Source organism: Macrotis lagotis, chromosome 4 (genome assembly GCF_037893015.1).
Source record: "Macrotis lagotis isolate mMagLag1 chromosome 4, bilby.v1.9.chrom.fasta, whole genome shotgun sequence".
NCBI classification, from domain to species: domain Eukaryota; kingdom Metazoa; phylum Chordata; class Mammalia; order Peramelemorphia; family Peramelidae; genus Macrotis; species Macrotis lagotis.
The window spans coordinates 187,185,661-187,202,789 of NC_133661.1; the positions used below are offsets into that span (position 1 = coordinate 187,185,661).

The window sequence follows — 17,129 nt, forward strand, 5'->3', positions numbered from 1 at the left end:
CTTGTCAGTCTTAAATTAAAAAAAAACACCTGACATTATTATCCCTGCTCAGTTTGTTCTCCATAAATTCATTTGCTGGTTTGTTTTTTCTATTGTATTTAAAGTTGGGGACTTCCACAAGTCTTCTTATATTGGGTTCACAAGCTCTTGAGTAATACAGAAAATCTCTAAATCTCTAAAAATCCTTCAGTGTAGCTCTGGTTTCAAGTGAGTATAAATTAAAACAGGAAAACAAAAGGTCCTGTGCTTAAGACTATATATCTGGCAGTTTTCATTTGTTTTATCTGTGCTGATCCAAACATGTCAACAATATAAACTGGATATAATCACAAACCAAAGTGCTAACAAAAGTTAGACTCAGTCTAAAGGATATTAAGTTGTAATAGTTATTTTCTCAGTTTTTATCCTTCCTAACTTCTTAGCAGTTTTTGACAATTTTCAATTATCACCTCCCTCTTGCCCTCCTCTTTTAGCTTCTAGGATACTCATCTCTTTGGGTTTCCTCTTACTTGTCAACTCAGATCACACCTCCATAGTCTCCTTGAATAACTCTTCATCTATATTCTTCTCCCTCCAAAACTATCCTGAACTCTCTTCTCTTTTTTATCCCTCTCAGTAACCTCATAAGTTAGAAAGGATCTAGTTATTAACTCTTTATACATAACTTCCAAATCAATATAGCCAGTCCTAATTACTCTTTGGTATTCTAATCCCATATCAGTTGCCTCCTAGTTTTTAGGTATCTCAACTTTTACATCCAAAAGATAATTCATTTTCTTCCCCATTAACTTTGCAAATTCCGGATATTTTACTGTGTATACCACCATTCTTTCAGTCACTCAGTTTTAAAACCTAAGAGTTATCTTTGATTCTTCCTGTTCAAAAATTACCAGATTTCTTAATTGCCAAAATTAATGACCATTTCTCAACCTATCTTGAATCTATCTGTTTTCTGTCTTGAACTCTTTTTAGTTTTTGACATTTGTTGATCACCCTTTTTTCCTGAATATCCTCTCTTCACAAGGTTTTTTATTATACTACTCTTTTCTGGTTCTCCTGCAACTGGACAGGGCCTTCTCAGTTTCCTTTGTTGAACATTCATTGAATTCACCTACCTTAATGGTCTGTTCCTGGCCTACTTCTATTTTCCCTTATTAATTGCCTAGTGGATATGTCAAAGTGGATGTTCTATACACATCTCAAATTCAATATGTACAATACAGAACTCCTCATCTTTTCTCCCAGATCTCTCTTCTCCTCAGCTTCTCTAGTTCTGTGGTGAGCAACAGTTTCCTCTCAATCCTATCCAGACTCACAACTTTGTTGTCATCCTTGACTCTTCATACACTTGAGCCACAAATCTAATCTTCTGTCAAGCCCCATTATTTCTGCCTTCACATCTATAATGTATCCTCTTTTCTACACTTACACAGTTGTTTTCCCCCTTGGCACTTCACACTTGCCCTATTACAATAGTCCTCTGATTTTTCTCCTTACCTTTTTCTTTATTTACGCCAATTCATTTTCCACTAATTTGCCAAAAATGGCTAAGAATCACCAAAAAATTTTGTGGTTTAACAGTTATGTGCATTGATTAATCATAGTTTAGATTTCTTCACGTGTATTTTTATATAAACTTTCTTTTCTTATGGAAATTTATTTTTTTCAAATAACAAGCATTTATTTTTCTCTCCCTTTCCCTTCCCTATCTACTGAATTCTTCATATGTATCAATATTCTTTCTGCAGCATCATGTATGATTTTGTCATTATGGACAGATTTTTCCTTTAAGTATACTATCTAACTTTTAAAACATATTTCAGTATTTTATGGAATACAAATTTTTCCTGTGTTTGTACTTCTTGCTTTTTCCCCCCCAAAATTTGTATTCATTAGTTGCATTTTCATTTCTATTACAGCTTGGGCCTATTCAAATTAATTTTTATTATCTTTGTTCAGCCTCATCTAATCTGTTACTTGTCAGCTTAGGGGAAAGTCACTTAACTTAGCTGTCTCAGTTTACTCATCTGTATAAAAATAGCATCTACCTTCCAGGGTTCTTGTGAGGATAAAATGTAATTTTACATATACATACATATATATTTATGTATTTATATTATATAATATAAATGGTAGCTATTTTTGTAGTCAATGCCATTGTTGGTTTTTTTCTTTTTTATTAAAGATTTTATTTATTTTGAGTTTTTCAATTTTTCCTGTAATCTTACTTCCCTCCCCCCACCATTATTGCTTTAAAAGTCATTTCACAGTCACTTTGTAATTCTGGAATGTCACGGTTGCAATTTCCCTAGTTGTACCTTCTTCCTTTTTTTCAAAAAGTGAATTAAATTAACTCTTTATGTTCTTTAATATATTTAATATCCAATTTAATTTCTCATTTGATATTTCTTCCATTTCATTCTTTGCTACTTCAACTTGCATTTCTTCTTAAATTTAATTTTTCTATTAACAAAAAACATTTATCTCCTTCCTACCTCCTCCTATCAATGGGGAAAAAAGGCAAAAACAAAACCAACTTTGGGATGTATTTGTATCCACACATATAGCCAAATAAGACAAATTCCTACATTTGCCATGTTTAAAAATGTATTTGTCTTTCTGTACCTTGAGGATAGCAATTTGAAATTATTATTTTTTAAATTTATTATTGCCTTTTGTTTTTATATCCATGATCCCCTTATATCTAACCCCATATAGCATCCAACTGAATAAAATCAAACTACTACTGGGCAATCTTTTTTTTTTTTAGTAATGACCATTTTAAATTTTACTTTCTAATATAATAACTATTCTTGATGTTATGATATTGTACATTATTCTAATATTATTAATGCCTTATAAAATAATATTAAGACCCTATAAATAACAACAAACTGTCACAAAGGAAATACGAAGTTTTCTACTTTCAAAGGCTACTAGGTTGTTGTAGTAAGGATCAAATGAAGAGTTTGTTAAGCCCTCAGAACAATCCCTGGCACATCAAGATCTTGATAAAATGCTTATTTCCTTCCTTTTTTTTTCTTACTACTGGGCAATCTTGTTGAAGATAGACTGCCCTCATTTTATTGTGCTTTGCCCTGCATTTTTTAGATTGAAAGTCTGTGGTAACTTTTCATCCAGCAAGTCTGTGGTCACTATTTTTCTAATTATATGTGTTCACATCATGTCTCTGTAATATTTTTGCTAATTCTCACAGTATTTCAAATTTTTTCATTATTATTACACCTATTGTGGTAATCTGTGATCTTTGATGTTACTATTGTATTATTTTGGAGTTACATAAACCACATCCACATAAGGCAGTTAACAACCAATAAATATTGTGTGTCTTCTGACTGCTCCATTCATTTGGGTCTCCCTATTCCCTGAGACACAACAATATTGAAATTAGGACAATGAATAAGCCTACAATGGCCTCTAAAGTGTTCAAATGAAAGAAATAGTCAATCCATGCAACAAACTTCATTGTTTTATTTTAAGAAATTGTCCCAGTCACCCCAATCTTCAGGAACCACCACCATGATCAGACTATAGCAATCAACACTGAGTGCAGACCCTCCACTAGAAAAAAAGATGATGATTCACATGATAGTTAACATTTTTTAGTAATAAATCTTTTTAAAATTATGCACATTTTAAAAGTACTACTGCACACTTAATAGCTTACAGTATAATGTAAATATAACTTTTATATGTACTGGGAAATCAAAAAATTCTGTGTCTCATTGTGTTGTGATATTTCCTTTATAGCAATGATCTGAAATGGAAGTCATGATATTTCTGAAGTATGCCTGTAGTATACTCTAAATTCATATATGGTTAACCTGCTTTTCTATAGATATTTTATCACATGGTCTTTATGAAATAGAACTTCTTTATTGGTTCATTTTTGTCATAACTTACTAATCATTTTATCCATAGAGGAATGAAAGCAACTGTGTTCTAAGTGTGACTTGAAGGTAAAGCTTCAGGGCACACACACACACACACACACAAACACACACAAACAGAACTCTTTTGTAGTCCTTCCTGTCAATTTGAGTGTTTGTAATACTCAGAATAACTTAATCCTTCATTCCTTCATTTTTTTTTTGGCAAGGCAACAGGGTTTAATGATTTGCCCAAGGTCATACACCTATTAAGTATTAATTATCTGAGGTTGAATTTGAACTCAGGTTCTCCTGACTTCAGCACTATTGCTCTTACTGTATACTACATTCTCTTTGTTCTCATTGCACTCATTATTTCATGTAAATCTTTCCATGTTTTTCTAAAATCAACCCTACTTATTTCTTATAGCACAATAGTGTTCCATTACAATCATATATCACAACTTGTTTACCATTCCCCAATTGATAGGCATCTCCTTAGTTTCCAGTTCTCTGCCATACAGAAAGCTGATATAACTGTGTTAGATCATAAAATTTCTTTTCCCTTTCCATAATAACCTTGAGAAACAATCAATAGTGGTATTGCTGAGTCAAATGTATACTCATTTTTATAACTCTTTTGGTCATAATTCTAGATTGCTCTCCAAAATAGTTGGATTAATTTACAGTTCTTATACTGCAGTATATTAGTTTCTCAATTTTTCCACAGCCCCTGCAATAATTGTCATTTTCCTCCTGCTATCAGTTTGATAGGTGGGAGATATGGCAAAGTGCTTTTAATTTGTATTTCTTTAATCAATAATGATTTAGAGCATCTTTATATGGCAAATGTATAGCTTTGATTTCTTCATCGAAAAATTGCCTATTCATATCATTTGACCATTTACCAATTGGGAAATTGCCTTATAGTCTTATAAATTTGACCAAATTCTCTTTTTATTTGAGACATTAGATCTTTATTTGAGAAGCTGTCTATAAATAAATTTTTTTCCAATTTTCTTTTTTCCTTCTTTTCTTGGTTACATTGTTTTTATTTGTACATGATATTATTTCTTCCATTGTTATTTTATTTTATTTTCCCAATGATATATTATGAAAGTTTTTTAGCATTCATCCATATGTATGTGCATATTTATAAGTTACATAATTTCCTTCCACCTTCCCTCCCCTACCCCCCATTCAAATTTGTGTTAAGCATATTTACAGATTAGTCATTTTCTTATGAGGAATTAGGATTAAGGGAAAAGAAAGAAAACCATGAGATAGGAAAGAAAAACATAAGGGAAATTTTTTTTAAAATGGATGTAGAGTTCATTGAGATTCTGCAGGATTTTGGGGGTTTGGTTTGGTTTTTCTTCCTTTGGAAGTGGATAGCATTGTCCACAGTAGGTCTCCAATGGTTGTCCTAGCTCTCTGAACTGCTGAAAGGAGCTGCATCCATCAAAGTTGATCAACTCACAATGTTGTTGTTAATGTTCTACATAATTCTAACGTAAGGTAATCAAAATTATTCATTTTACATTTCATAATACTCTCTCTTGTTTATTCATAAATTCTTCTCTTATCCATAAGTCTGATAGATTTGTTTCATGTTGTTCTAATTTACAATATCTTCCCTTATATCTAAGTCATGTATCCCCCTTTGACCTTATCCTAATAAGTGGTGTAAGATGTTGGTCTATACCCAATTTTGCCAGACTGCTTTTCAGTTTTCCCAACAATTTTGTGTTTTTATCAAATAGTGAATTCTTATTCTAAAAGCTTAAATTTTTACATTTGTCAAATACAGGGTTACTGTAATCATATACACTATGCATTGCCTGTCCATTCTTTCCTATTGACCTACCTTTCTATTTCTATTGCTTAACTAGTTCCAGATAGTTTTGATAATTATTGCCTTACAATAAAATTTAAAATCCGGTACTAATAAAATCTCCTTCCTTTACATTTTTCCATTAATTCCTTTAATTTTCTTGACCTTTTGTTATTCAAATGAATTTTATTATTTTTTCTAGCTCAATAAAATAATTTTTTGGCAATTTAACTGAGATGGTGTTGTTTAAGTAGATTGTGTAAGGCTTTACAAACCAAATACCAGAATTTGTATGTTACTCTAAAGTAAAAAAAAAATCCACTTTTTAAGATCTGAAATAACACAGTTGAAACTGGGAATATCAATTTGGAAATGGTATGGAAAATGGATTAGGGAGGGAAGATAATAGAATCAAAGAGCTCAGCTAGAAGGCCATTACAGGGGCAACTAGGTGGCACAGTGGATAGAGCACCAGCCCTGGAGTCAGGAGGACCTGAGTAAAAATCTAGCCTCAGACACCTGATAATTACCTAGCTGTGTGACCTTGGGCAAGTCATTTAACCCCATTGCCTTGAAAAAACTTTTTTTTAAAAGGCCATTACAATAATTCAGATAAGAAACAATAAGGACCTGAATTGGATTGTGGCTATGTAAAGTGGAGCTAAGAAGACAGAATTCCTTGAGATATCCATGTTGTTGTGACCCCATTTGGAGTTTTCTTGGCAAAGATACTAGACAAAGATACTTGCCATTTCCTTCTTCAGCTCATTTTATTGATGAGGAATGTAGGCAAATAGGATCACACAGCTAGTGAGTGTCTGAGGCCAGATTAGCACTCAGGAAGTTAAGTCTTCCTGACTCCAGGTTCTATACGCTGTCCAGTCATATATATATTTTTTTAGGTTTTTGCAAGTCAAATGGGGTTAAGTGGCTTGCCCAAGGCCACACAGCTAGGTAATTATTAGGTGTCTGAGGCTAGATTTGAACTCAGGTACTCCTGATTCCAGGGCCTGTGCTTTACCCACTATGCCATCTAGCCTCCCCAAGTCATGTATTTTAATACCTGACCTCCAGCAAGCCACTTTTCTCTGGTTAGTTTGTGCTTCTAAAAAACAAGGAAAGTTGAAGAACTTAAAAGAGATTAAAAGATATGGACACACAGTACTCAGAAGAATTGCTATTAAAAAAAGATAGGAAAGATTGTACCAAGTCTCTGTAAGAGAAGTACAAATTAAAACAACTTGAGATCACAGATTTGAATGTTCCCAAATCTCAAGCATCATCAATATTCAATCAGTACATGATCAGTCAAAGAATCAGCAAGCATTTATGAATTATTTACTTGGTGCCAAGCCCTATGGTGACTTACTGGCAACTCTACTGTTGCTTTTCAGTTGTGTCCTGCTATTTTGACTCCAAGGACCATGGCATGCCAGATCCTCTTATCTTCCACTAAATTTTGAATTGTGTCCAAGTTCATGGTCATTGTTGCCATCTCATCCTTTGTCTACCCTTTTCCTTTTGTCTGTCTTCAATCTTTCTCAACATCAGAACCTTAACTGGTGAGTCCTGTCTTCTTATTTGTGGTAAAGCTTCAATTTATTTAATTTCAACTTTTAAGCTTCAACTTAAGTATTTGACCTTCTGATGAACATTCTGAATAATTTCTTTAAGTATTACAGGACTAATAAAAAAGTTCCTGTCCTCAAAGAGTTTACATTCTAAGGGGAGGGCAACATATATAAAAATAGAATAATGTAAGAATATGTTTGGAGAGCAGAAGAGATAGAGACTAATTTTGGCTGGTGAATTTGGGGAATGGCAAAAAGCAATTTCACTAGAATATAAGGTGAGTAACCAGAGTAGATCTTACAGAATACTTTGGAATTAATCTTTATATGCTAATAATACCCGTAAGTTCATATAGTTTGAAATTATTTTAATGAAGGTTAAATATCTGAGTTGCCCAGTTATGATAAAATTATACAGGAGATTGGTACCAGACTGTCTCATGTGGTGAAAGACAGGGTAAGGAGTGTTAGACTTTTAAGCAAAGGGGAATATCTCAAGATTTTTGACTAGGAAGCAGATTGCTAGAATTTTATTAAATCTATATAGAATAAGAAGTATTACTCAAGCATCATTATAGAATAGATGAACTATAGCTGGGAGGGCCTGGAGGCTGGGTCAAGCCAGGAACTTCTTTAGTATTGTAGATTTAGAGCTGAAAATTACCTTAGAGGCCAGTGAACCTAGTCTTTATTTTACAATTGAGGAAACTGAGACAGAGATGTAAATGACTTGACCAGGGTCATAGCTAGCTGGTGTCTGAGATAGGATTCCAAGTCCAATGCTCTATTTTCATAGGGTAGGTATAAGGCATCAGGACCTCAATGTTGAGGAAATGCAAAGGAGATTGCTTTTTGAGCCATCATTTCATTAAGGAGTTAGGTAGGGTCTTTTTATCCCTTCATAAAAGAAGTAGTCCCTTAAAGGTATAAAAATGAATTGCTATATTCTGATGCAGCACAAATTTGAGATTCAGTTTTCATTAGAAGATTTTGTTAAGTAGACTTATTTACTTAAGTAGACCATTTAGCCTGCTTTTTTCTAAATAGTACCATAGACTCTAGACAGGGTATTTATCCCCAAACTTGTTTTTTTTGTTTGTTTGTTTGTTTGTTTGCTTGTTTCTTTTTAATACTTTGGAAACTGTATTTCAATAGATTCCTTTTGTGATCCTGTCTTTTTTTTTTTTGCATCAAAAAACATGATTTTGAGAAGGGGAATCATAGGCTTCACTAAATTGTCAAAGGGTCTATCTATATCTTGCAAAAGGTTAAGAACCTGTTCCAGAAGAAACAGGAAAGTACATCATTTTAACCCTTTTTAAGAGAAGGGAAGGGTGGGCCTTCCCTTAGCCTTACTAGCCAATCAGGTGCTTCCATTGTTTCTTTAAAGCCATTTCCGGGCTCTCCCACCTTTTCCTTTTTTCTGCTGGTGCCGGGGTGAGTGGTGTTTGGGGAGGTGGGCAGGGGGTTGGCTTTTCAATCCCTTTTGAGCCTGGGTTTTGGGGAACCATCTGCTCTTTCTTTCACTTCTTGATACTAGCTAGAAGCAAGACTAGTCTTTGTGAAGTCCTGAGAAAGGGGGCGGGGGGAGCGGGTATGGGGCTTTGGTCTGGGAGCTGGAGGCTTCCAAAGACAGAGCTTCACAGGGCACATTCTGATTATCTACAGGCCTGGGAGTGCCAGCTTTTTAGGAAAGGAGCCAATGCTACCTGTTTGCCAGGGGGCATGCAGTTCTGAGGCTGAATCTGGAGTCTGACCTTGTCTGCCTTCCTTTCATATAAGGTTGGTGAGAAAGAGAGTAGGGGCTGAATCTTTATTCATTTAATGAACACTTTGAAAAATGTATTGGATCATTTTAACCTTGGATTTTTGCTGCTAACAATATTTGGGCTGGATTGGGGGAGACTTGAGTGAAAACATTGGAGCCAGGGTTTCACTGGGCCTGGGAGATAGGAGCCCTTGGAAGGGTCTTGCTCCAATACTTTGACTGGCACAGAACTTTTTAATCAGTGAGACTAGAAATGCATATTGTATGTGGGGTTTTGTTTTAAGTAAAAGACATAATGGCTGAGAAACAGACTAGATTCTTAATGCCACTTCATTGATTAATGTGAAATATCTGGTGATATATGAGAAGTATGATGATTTGAGTGGTTCTTATTAGCTGTTCTAGTTTTCAGGACTGGGACAGCTTTTCCCTTAAAATGAAATTTCTGGTGTGTTTTTTTTTATAGTAATTTTTGCCAAGAAAAGTATAGATGGGGGTGGGGAGGGCTGGGGGAGTGCATCCTATGCTAATAGAAAGATTAATGAACTTAATTAAAATGTCATGGCTTATCTAATGGCTTTTCTACCCGAGTCAAATGTTGGCAGCTCTTAATGCTCTTTTTTGCAAACACCTACCCTCTTTTAAATATGGGTTAGTTTATCTTGCCGTTAGTGCTTATGGTGAGAGGAAAGGGAGGAATGAGGCTTTGTTCCTTTAAGAAGAAACCACGTGGCCTCTGAATTCTCTAGCAGGTCTGCAGGCAGTAGAGCTGCCTCCTCAGATCTCTATCAAAATTATGATAGTGCTGAGTAAGTAATTCTATTTATGCATTTATATATATACTTAGCATTTATTGGGGTATGTAACTGAAACATAGTATGCAAAGTCGTTTTCGTTTTATCAGTGCAAGGTTTGGTGATCTGTTTTTCTCTTAGCAAACAGATCTCTTCAGGTGGAGGCTGAAATAGATCCTACAGTAATTGTTTTCCTCTATAAAACTATCTACTTTATTTAAGTGAATTTAGGTTGAATATTGCTAATCTAGAATGAGAAAAACAGATGGATGGAGAAAGCTTCTCATGTTAAACCCGTTGATATGCCCTTGATTTCAATTTTATCTTTAGTGGAGAAACAACCTAGTTCCTGGGAACTAGTTTCTGCCATGATGAGCTGCATGTTCAGTCCGTGTTTCACATGATCACTGATTATACACATGTTCTGAGCAGAGTCCACAGGAAGATTTTGAGAGTGGGATGGGTATGGGGAGAGAGCCATTAACCAAGTTATTAATTTTTTTTAATTATTAAAAACCCCTCCTATATATTTTTCTAACTTTCCATTACTAAATATAAATTTTAAGTATCAAAGCCAATGTTGGGGTATCTGGAGGACAGGAGATAACAGTAAACCATGTCCCTGATTTTCCCAACTAGAATTGACTCACTATGGTTCAAACCCTAGAATTGCTCTTGGCCATATTAAACTGTAAGTATAACAGCAGTTCAAGTTCATGTGACCAGTTCTGGAAAGCAATCAATAATTTTCTTCTGCTTTCAACTTTTAGGTTGAAGATGAATTTGGCTTTTGCTGGTAAGGGGCCTTGTCAGAGGAGGAGGCATGACTCTGGGCAAAGCTGGGAGGCAGAAGTCCAGCACCAGAAAAAGAAAACTTCCCTGTCTCTGGTCCACACCTGGCCCAGGTAACCAAGAAGGAGCTCAGCATGGGAATGGCTGAAGCTCTGATTTAGGTGAGTTCTAAGATATTTGTTTATATTCTTTTAACTGACTAACTTGTATAAATGTCCATCTCCTTATTAGGATAATAAATACTTGCTAGCTAGGAGATCTTTGTTGAATAGAATTTTTTTAACTACCTTGGTTTCCTCATCTGTAAAATGGGGGGTAATAGCATCTTCCTCCCAGAGTGGTGACTATAAAATGAAATGATTAGTGCTTACTTAGCACAGTGTCTGGAACATGCTACATAAATGTTGTCTATTAATACTTTCACACTGCTGACTCAGGTTGAGCTTTCTCAGTATCTGGGCTAACCATGTCTCTCCCATCCTGTATTATTTTTTTTTTGCCCATATGCAAATCTTCACATTTATTCCTAGTAAATGTCATCTTATTCGATCAGTCCTGTGATCTAAACTGATTCTCTTCCACAATGTTAGCTCTCCTAGATTTTTGTCATTATCAGGTTTGCATGAACAAATTGTATTAAGTAATATAGACCCTATTGGGGAGACCTCCTGCCATGTTGATGGGAACCATTTGAGTCTATCTCATTCTATCTTAGGCTATACCTCTCCATCAAAAGAATGGGAAATAACATCTCCCAAAACTTGGCCAAAATCTAGGTATTGTCTAATATTGTCTAATAATCCTGTCTAAAGAGAAGATTGAATTTAGGCTAGCATGAGTAGTTCTTGATGAAACCATGCTGCCTATTTGTAATCTTCTCTTTCTAGATGGCTACCAGTGGGGATATTCTTGAGTTTGGCCTTAAAAATAATAATTAAATTTAATATGTCTTAACCTTCAGAGTTTATCTTAATAAGGGACAAATATTAATCTCCAGAGTTTTACCTCAATCAAGCAAGAGCAAAATTAAATTAGATTAGTTTATTGAGCTTGCTGGTTATACTAGGTGTTCATGGCATGGCGGGGAGGGTTTGTGATTAGAGAACCAAACCCCCAAGGAAAGGCATGGAACTGTCTCCTAAATACTTTCCACTATCAGAAGGATCTGAAAAGCTACTTCTCCATCCAGGAAGGGAGTAAATTTCCAATTAGGTTGGGGCTGAATATCAGACACACCTTCTAGGAAGTATAATCTGGAGGACATTCCAGGAGGGTTGTCTGCTCCCAAACTCAGGATCTTTTGACTTACCACAGACGTGATCTTTCCCACCTGGATGGTACACCCAGTAACCCTTAAAGGAGAATAGAGGTCACCACCCATCCATCCATTTGTTATTGAATCAATCAATCTTGAATACATTGCCTTTAGCTGGGGATAGATATAGAGACAAAAGGTAGTCTCTGCCCTAAAGGAGCTTGGGATCTTTTTTTCCTAAGAAGTGAATGTATTTTTAAATTTCATTCAATAAATGCCCTAATTCTCAATCCCTTCCCATTAGTCTTTATCAGGATTCTTTATCCTTTCATTCTCACTTTTCCTTTTAAATGTTGTATATTTTGTTCTTCTGGTTTTGCTTTCTTCCTTAAAGAAAATTTTTTTATTTAACCATCCCCTTTCTTATTTAAGCATTTTAGATTCTTTTGCAGTCCCATATAATGTTGCTATGGAAATACCTGACTAGAACTTAGAAGGACAAGGAGCCCCAGAAATTGAAGGATAGTATACCTAGTTGAGAGATATTTTTCATTTTTAATATTTAACAGAATTTAGTTGGAAAGAGGCACTTGCCTGACATGATAGACACTTAATAATGTTGATTGGAATGATTAAAACATCTTGTATCCCTGACCCCAACCTTTGGATTAGCAAAACTGAAGGAAAGTATTGAAATCTTTAGTGAAGGGTAACATACTTGAATACTGTATTTTTATGATTTAAATAAGGGTGTGGTGCAGTGAATTCTAAATATATCTATCTGTACAGTCTCATTTCCATATATTTGATCTCATTTCCTAGAATCTTGAGAGAGCTGCCACCAGTTTTAATGTGAATGACCTTGAGGCATATGCTGTACTTCTGTCTGAGGTGAATTCAAAGGAAGTTTCTGCCTTCCCCTTGGATTGATCATCATCTGGCTCAGTGGGGGAGGGGAGGGAGCACTCAGTATACCTGACTACCTTGTAAGTAGCTTGGGGGAAGTGCTCTGTTTCACAATCATCTTTCCTCCAGCTTGGGGCTTTACACACTTTGTTGAATTGAATAAGGAAGTGATAGATTTGGATGAGAATTTTTTGTTTTGTTTTTCATTTCTGAAACTAAAGAGCTTGTTTTGATGGGATACCCCTAGAAGAGCAATAATAGTTATCTGTCTCATACTTTAAAGTGTCTGCCGTGATGAAATGCATTTTCAGTCCGTGTTTCAGCTGATAACCCTGATTGCATGCATACTCTGAGCAGACTAGAGCCAGAGGTGAATATTTTAGAAAAGGAGATTGGTTTGGTTATACAAATTTTTAATATCTTATTGAAGATTTGATTGGTAACAACTTTTCTTCTGAAAGAAGACATTTGTCCCTTTTATGAATGAATGAATGAATGACATTTTGAAATGTTTCTTCTTTAAGTTAGGTGGCTAGGTGGCGCAGTGGATAGAGCACTGGCCTTGGAGTCAGGAGTACCTGAGTTCAAATCCGGCCTCAGACACTTAAATTACCTAGCCCTGTGGCCTTTGGCAAGCCACTTAATCCCATCACCTTGCAAAAAAAAAAAAAAAGTAGTACTCTTGATCATTGCATAGAAGGAAGAAGTGAATGAGTGAAAAAAACATTAAATGCTAAAGGAACATGATCTTGACAAATATTAATCTTCATGAACCTTTTCATAGCCATGTGATTGTGTTAATTAATGTATTTAGTGTTTCATTGACACTCCAATGTAATCTCCAGTTGCCATTCAATTTTCTTTTCTAATAGAGTATGAGCCCTTTAAAGGAGGCTTGATTAGTTTTACCTCATGTATTTTTGTGGGGGAAATCAAAGTGCAATAAGAAGTGAAAGTGGTCTCATATATTCTTAGAGGAAAATGGAGAATCACCATACTAACATTTGGATGGTTTTTTTTAAATAGCTTGGTCTTTTCTTTTACAGAGAAGAGACTGAAGCTGTAACCAAATTCATTTTGTCCCCTGGAATGGTTAATGGTAGAAGCCATGATTGAAAGTCAAGTTTAAAAAGGATCGAGCAAAGAAGTTTAGTGGCACTGGATCTCAGGTACCTCCTCACCTACAATGAGAATCAAATCCTCGATACATTCTATTACAAAGTTGGACTTGGGAGAATTTTTCTATCCAGAAAGTGAGCGTTACAAAAACTTTGTTGGCAGTCATTGTAAAGTACTTCATAATAATGCAAATTTGGTAGCCTAAACACAAACTATGATTTTTAGTTTTGAAATGGACTGAAGTTTTTCAAAGTTGTCTTTACAATGTTATTCTATAAATGGTTCTTACTTCACTCTGCATCAGTTTATAGCAGCCCACCCATATTTCTATAAAATCATTCTTTGCACTATCATATTCTATAACTATTGAGCCATTCTCCAATTGATAAGCACTTCCTATTTTCTAGAGCTTTTCTCTAAACTAAATATTTCTTTTTCCTGAATTTCTTTGTAGTACAAATCCACAAATAGTACTGTGTATCCCCTAGTATTTTCTATAACACATAAATACTCATTACATTCATATATTGTACAATTTTCTTGGTCCCTCTTCAATTGATGAACACAGCCTTAATTTGTGGTTCTTTGTCCATATAAAAAATTATTTGAAGAAAAAAAATTTAGATGTTATAATTATGAGCTATATATTATGAATTTCTTTCTGTTTATCTCTTTAGGGACATAAATGGACCTATTAATAGTATGTACTGGGATGTTTTAGTAATTTGGGGGGTATGGATTCAAATCATTTTCCAGATAAGGTGGACCAACTTACAGCTATTGTAGTGTATTAAGTAGTGTGCCATTCAGATGGTGTGGTTTACTTTGTTTTCTCTAATAGTGATTTAGAGCATTTTTTTTTATATGGCTCGTGTTAGTGTGGACTTGCTCTTTGAAAACAATAGATCCTTATTTTTTTAAAGTTTACTATATTCTTAAGAAGATAGTTTTATTGAGATCCAGATGGCTGTTCCTCTCATTGCTTTGAGGTTCATCAGTGGGGTTTTAGGCCATCACAGATCAAATTTGGTCTTTCTTCACTCAGGGCACCATTGGATGGATTGGCCATCTGTTAGTGCTTTCTGAATTTTGCGGGACCAGACATTTATAGGGCTAGCCTGATCTAACAACACAAGATACTACTGCTTATAAAATGAGGCAGTTGTAAGTTTTCAAATAAGAGGTAACTTGGATCTTAATCCTAAGGGTAGGACAAGGAACTAGACTGAATTGAACCTCACAGTTAAAACAATTATGATATGCTTTGTTTTATATTTATGTAACTGGAACTATGTACTTATGTGAATTTAATTATTTGAAACTTTATTTTTAATTTTTTTTCCTTTTCAGAATGAAGATAGCAGATTCTTCAGTACCAAAAATGGATGAATCATTTTATGTAGAAACCCAATAAAATTCCTTAATTTAATATTTGCCTAAATATGACAACTTGTATTTAAGGAGTTTATTACTACATGTTTAACCGGGAGAGTAGGTAGCATTTAACTCCCAGAAGTAACAAGAGTGAAGATAACAAAGGAGAATAAAACATTGAGGCTTGTGAGCTACAATCTCACTGTAACTTTCAAATAGAAGGTGTAAAGCAGCATCAGCAAGAGGTGAGATGGAGAAAGACAAATGAATATAGGGTTTAAAGAAAGCTGAGAGAAAGAATGTAGTGTCTTAAGAATGAGGTAAGATACTGTATCAATCAGGAGGAGAAAAAATGGAGTCTATAGAGGATGGCAAGGAGATTGGAAATCGTGCCATACATCTAATTCTTTACTATCTCATTCTCAACCAATATCATCATCATCTTCATCCTTGTTTTTCCTTGCCTGAAATATTTACATTTCCTAATTGGTTTCCCTGCCTCTTTCTCTCCATATAGCTGCCAAAATATCTTCCGGAAATACAAATTTTGCTTAGTCATTCTCATCAAGGAACCACTGGTTCTTACACTGGAGAATCATATCCTTTCTTCCCCTTGCTATCCTTTTGGATTGATTCTGGTTTGGGATTTAGTTTTTCATTTGTATCTCTTTAGGGAGTAAGAAATCTAGCTATCAAGATTACCTGTCAGATCTATGGAAAAGGAAGCAGTTTATAACCAAGGAAGAGATGGAGCACATTAGAAACAAACTAAATAATTTTGATTACATTAAATTAAAAAGCTTTTGCACACGGCAATTTACAGATGAGATCAAAGCCATCCATAGTCATATGAAAAATTGCTCTAAATCATTACTTATTACAGAAATGCAAATTAAAGCTTCTCTGAGGTAGCACCTCACACCTCTCAGACTGGCCAATATGACCAGAAAGGATAATCATTGTTGGAGTTGTGAACTCATCCAACCTTTCTGGAGAGAAATTTGGAACTACACCCAAAGGGGCAGCAAAAATGTACATACCCTTTGATCCAGCAATATCACTCACTACTCTGAAGAGACAATGAAAAAGGGTAAAAACATCACTTGTACAAAAATATTCATAGCAGCCCTGTTTGTGGTGGCAAAGAACTGGAAATTAAGTAAATGTCCTTCAATTGGGGAATGGCTTGGCAAGCTGTGGTATATGTATATGTATATTTTGGGCTGTTTGCGATGGAGAATACCATCTATATCCAGAGAAAGAATTGTGGAATTTGAACAAAGACAATCACTTTTAATTTTAAAAAAGGTATCTTACATAATTTTGCTAGCTCTTATATTTTATTTTTTCCTTAAGAATATTTCTCTCAATTTTGATCAGTGTATAGCCTGGAAACAATATAAAGCCTCTCAGACTGACTTCTGTGAGGGTTGGGGGGAGGGAAGCAAGATTGGGGGGTATAAATTGTAAAATTTAAAAAAAAAATAGAGAAATCTATCATTTATTTGGTGTCTACTGTGTGTCACACTATTCTAGGCACTGGGAATACAAAAAGAAGTAATAGACTGTCCTTGTCCTCTAAGAGCTCACAGTCTTAACAGCTGACAATAGGCCAACAAATATGTACAAAGAGTATACAGGACAAATTGGAAGTGATTAAAAGGAGGTAGGATTTTAGATGCCACTTTACACAAGCCAGGGAAACCAGCAGATAGAGATAAGGAAGAGAATGTTACAGGCCTGGGGATGGTGGAAAAAAATGCCTGGAGCTGAGAGATGGAGGATCTTGTTCATGGAACATTAGTATAATTGGATCAAAGCATGTG

General features: G+C 34.9%; 1 long non-coding RNA gene and 3 other non-coding genes across 6 annotated transcripts; all 4 read left to right on the forward strand.

The window, feature by feature from the left end:
- The first annotated feature begins 8,940 nt into the window (after positions 1 to 8,940).
- Positions 8,941 to 16,778, forward strand: LOC141521954 (uncharacterized). 3 transcript variants are annotated; one of them, XR_012478094.1, is made up of 5 exons: positions 8,941 to 9,077; positions 10,628 to 10,810; positions 12,727 to 12,890; positions 13,857 to 13,979; positions 15,280 to 16,778. It is a non-coding gene; the product is annotated as an uncharacterized LOC141521954 (long non-coding RNA). The 3 variants fall into 3 exon arrangements; XR_012478092.1 differs by having other exon boundaries at positions 8,944 to 9,077; positions 12,727 to 12,795; XR_012478093.1 differs by lacking the exon at positions 8,941 to 9,077 and adding an exon at positions 9,785 to 9,872 and having other exon boundaries at positions 12,727 to 12,795.
- Positions 10,218 to 10,292, forward strand: LOC141523219 (small nucleolar RNA SNORD126). The gene has a single exon (XR_012478407.1). It is a non-coding gene; the product is annotated as a small nucleolar RNA SNORD126 (small nucleolar RNA).
- Positions 13,094 to 13,170, forward strand: LOC141523217 (small nucleolar RNA SNORD126). Its single transcript, XR_012478405.1, has one exon. It is a non-coding gene; the product is annotated as a small nucleolar RNA SNORD126 (small nucleolar RNA).
- Positions 14,891 to 15,036, forward strand: LOC141523204 (small nucleolar RNA SNORA79). The gene has a single exon (XR_012478395.1). It is a non-coding gene; the product is annotated as a small nucleolar RNA SNORA79 (small nucleolar RNA).
- Positions 16,779 to 17,129: the final 351 nt, after the last annotated feature.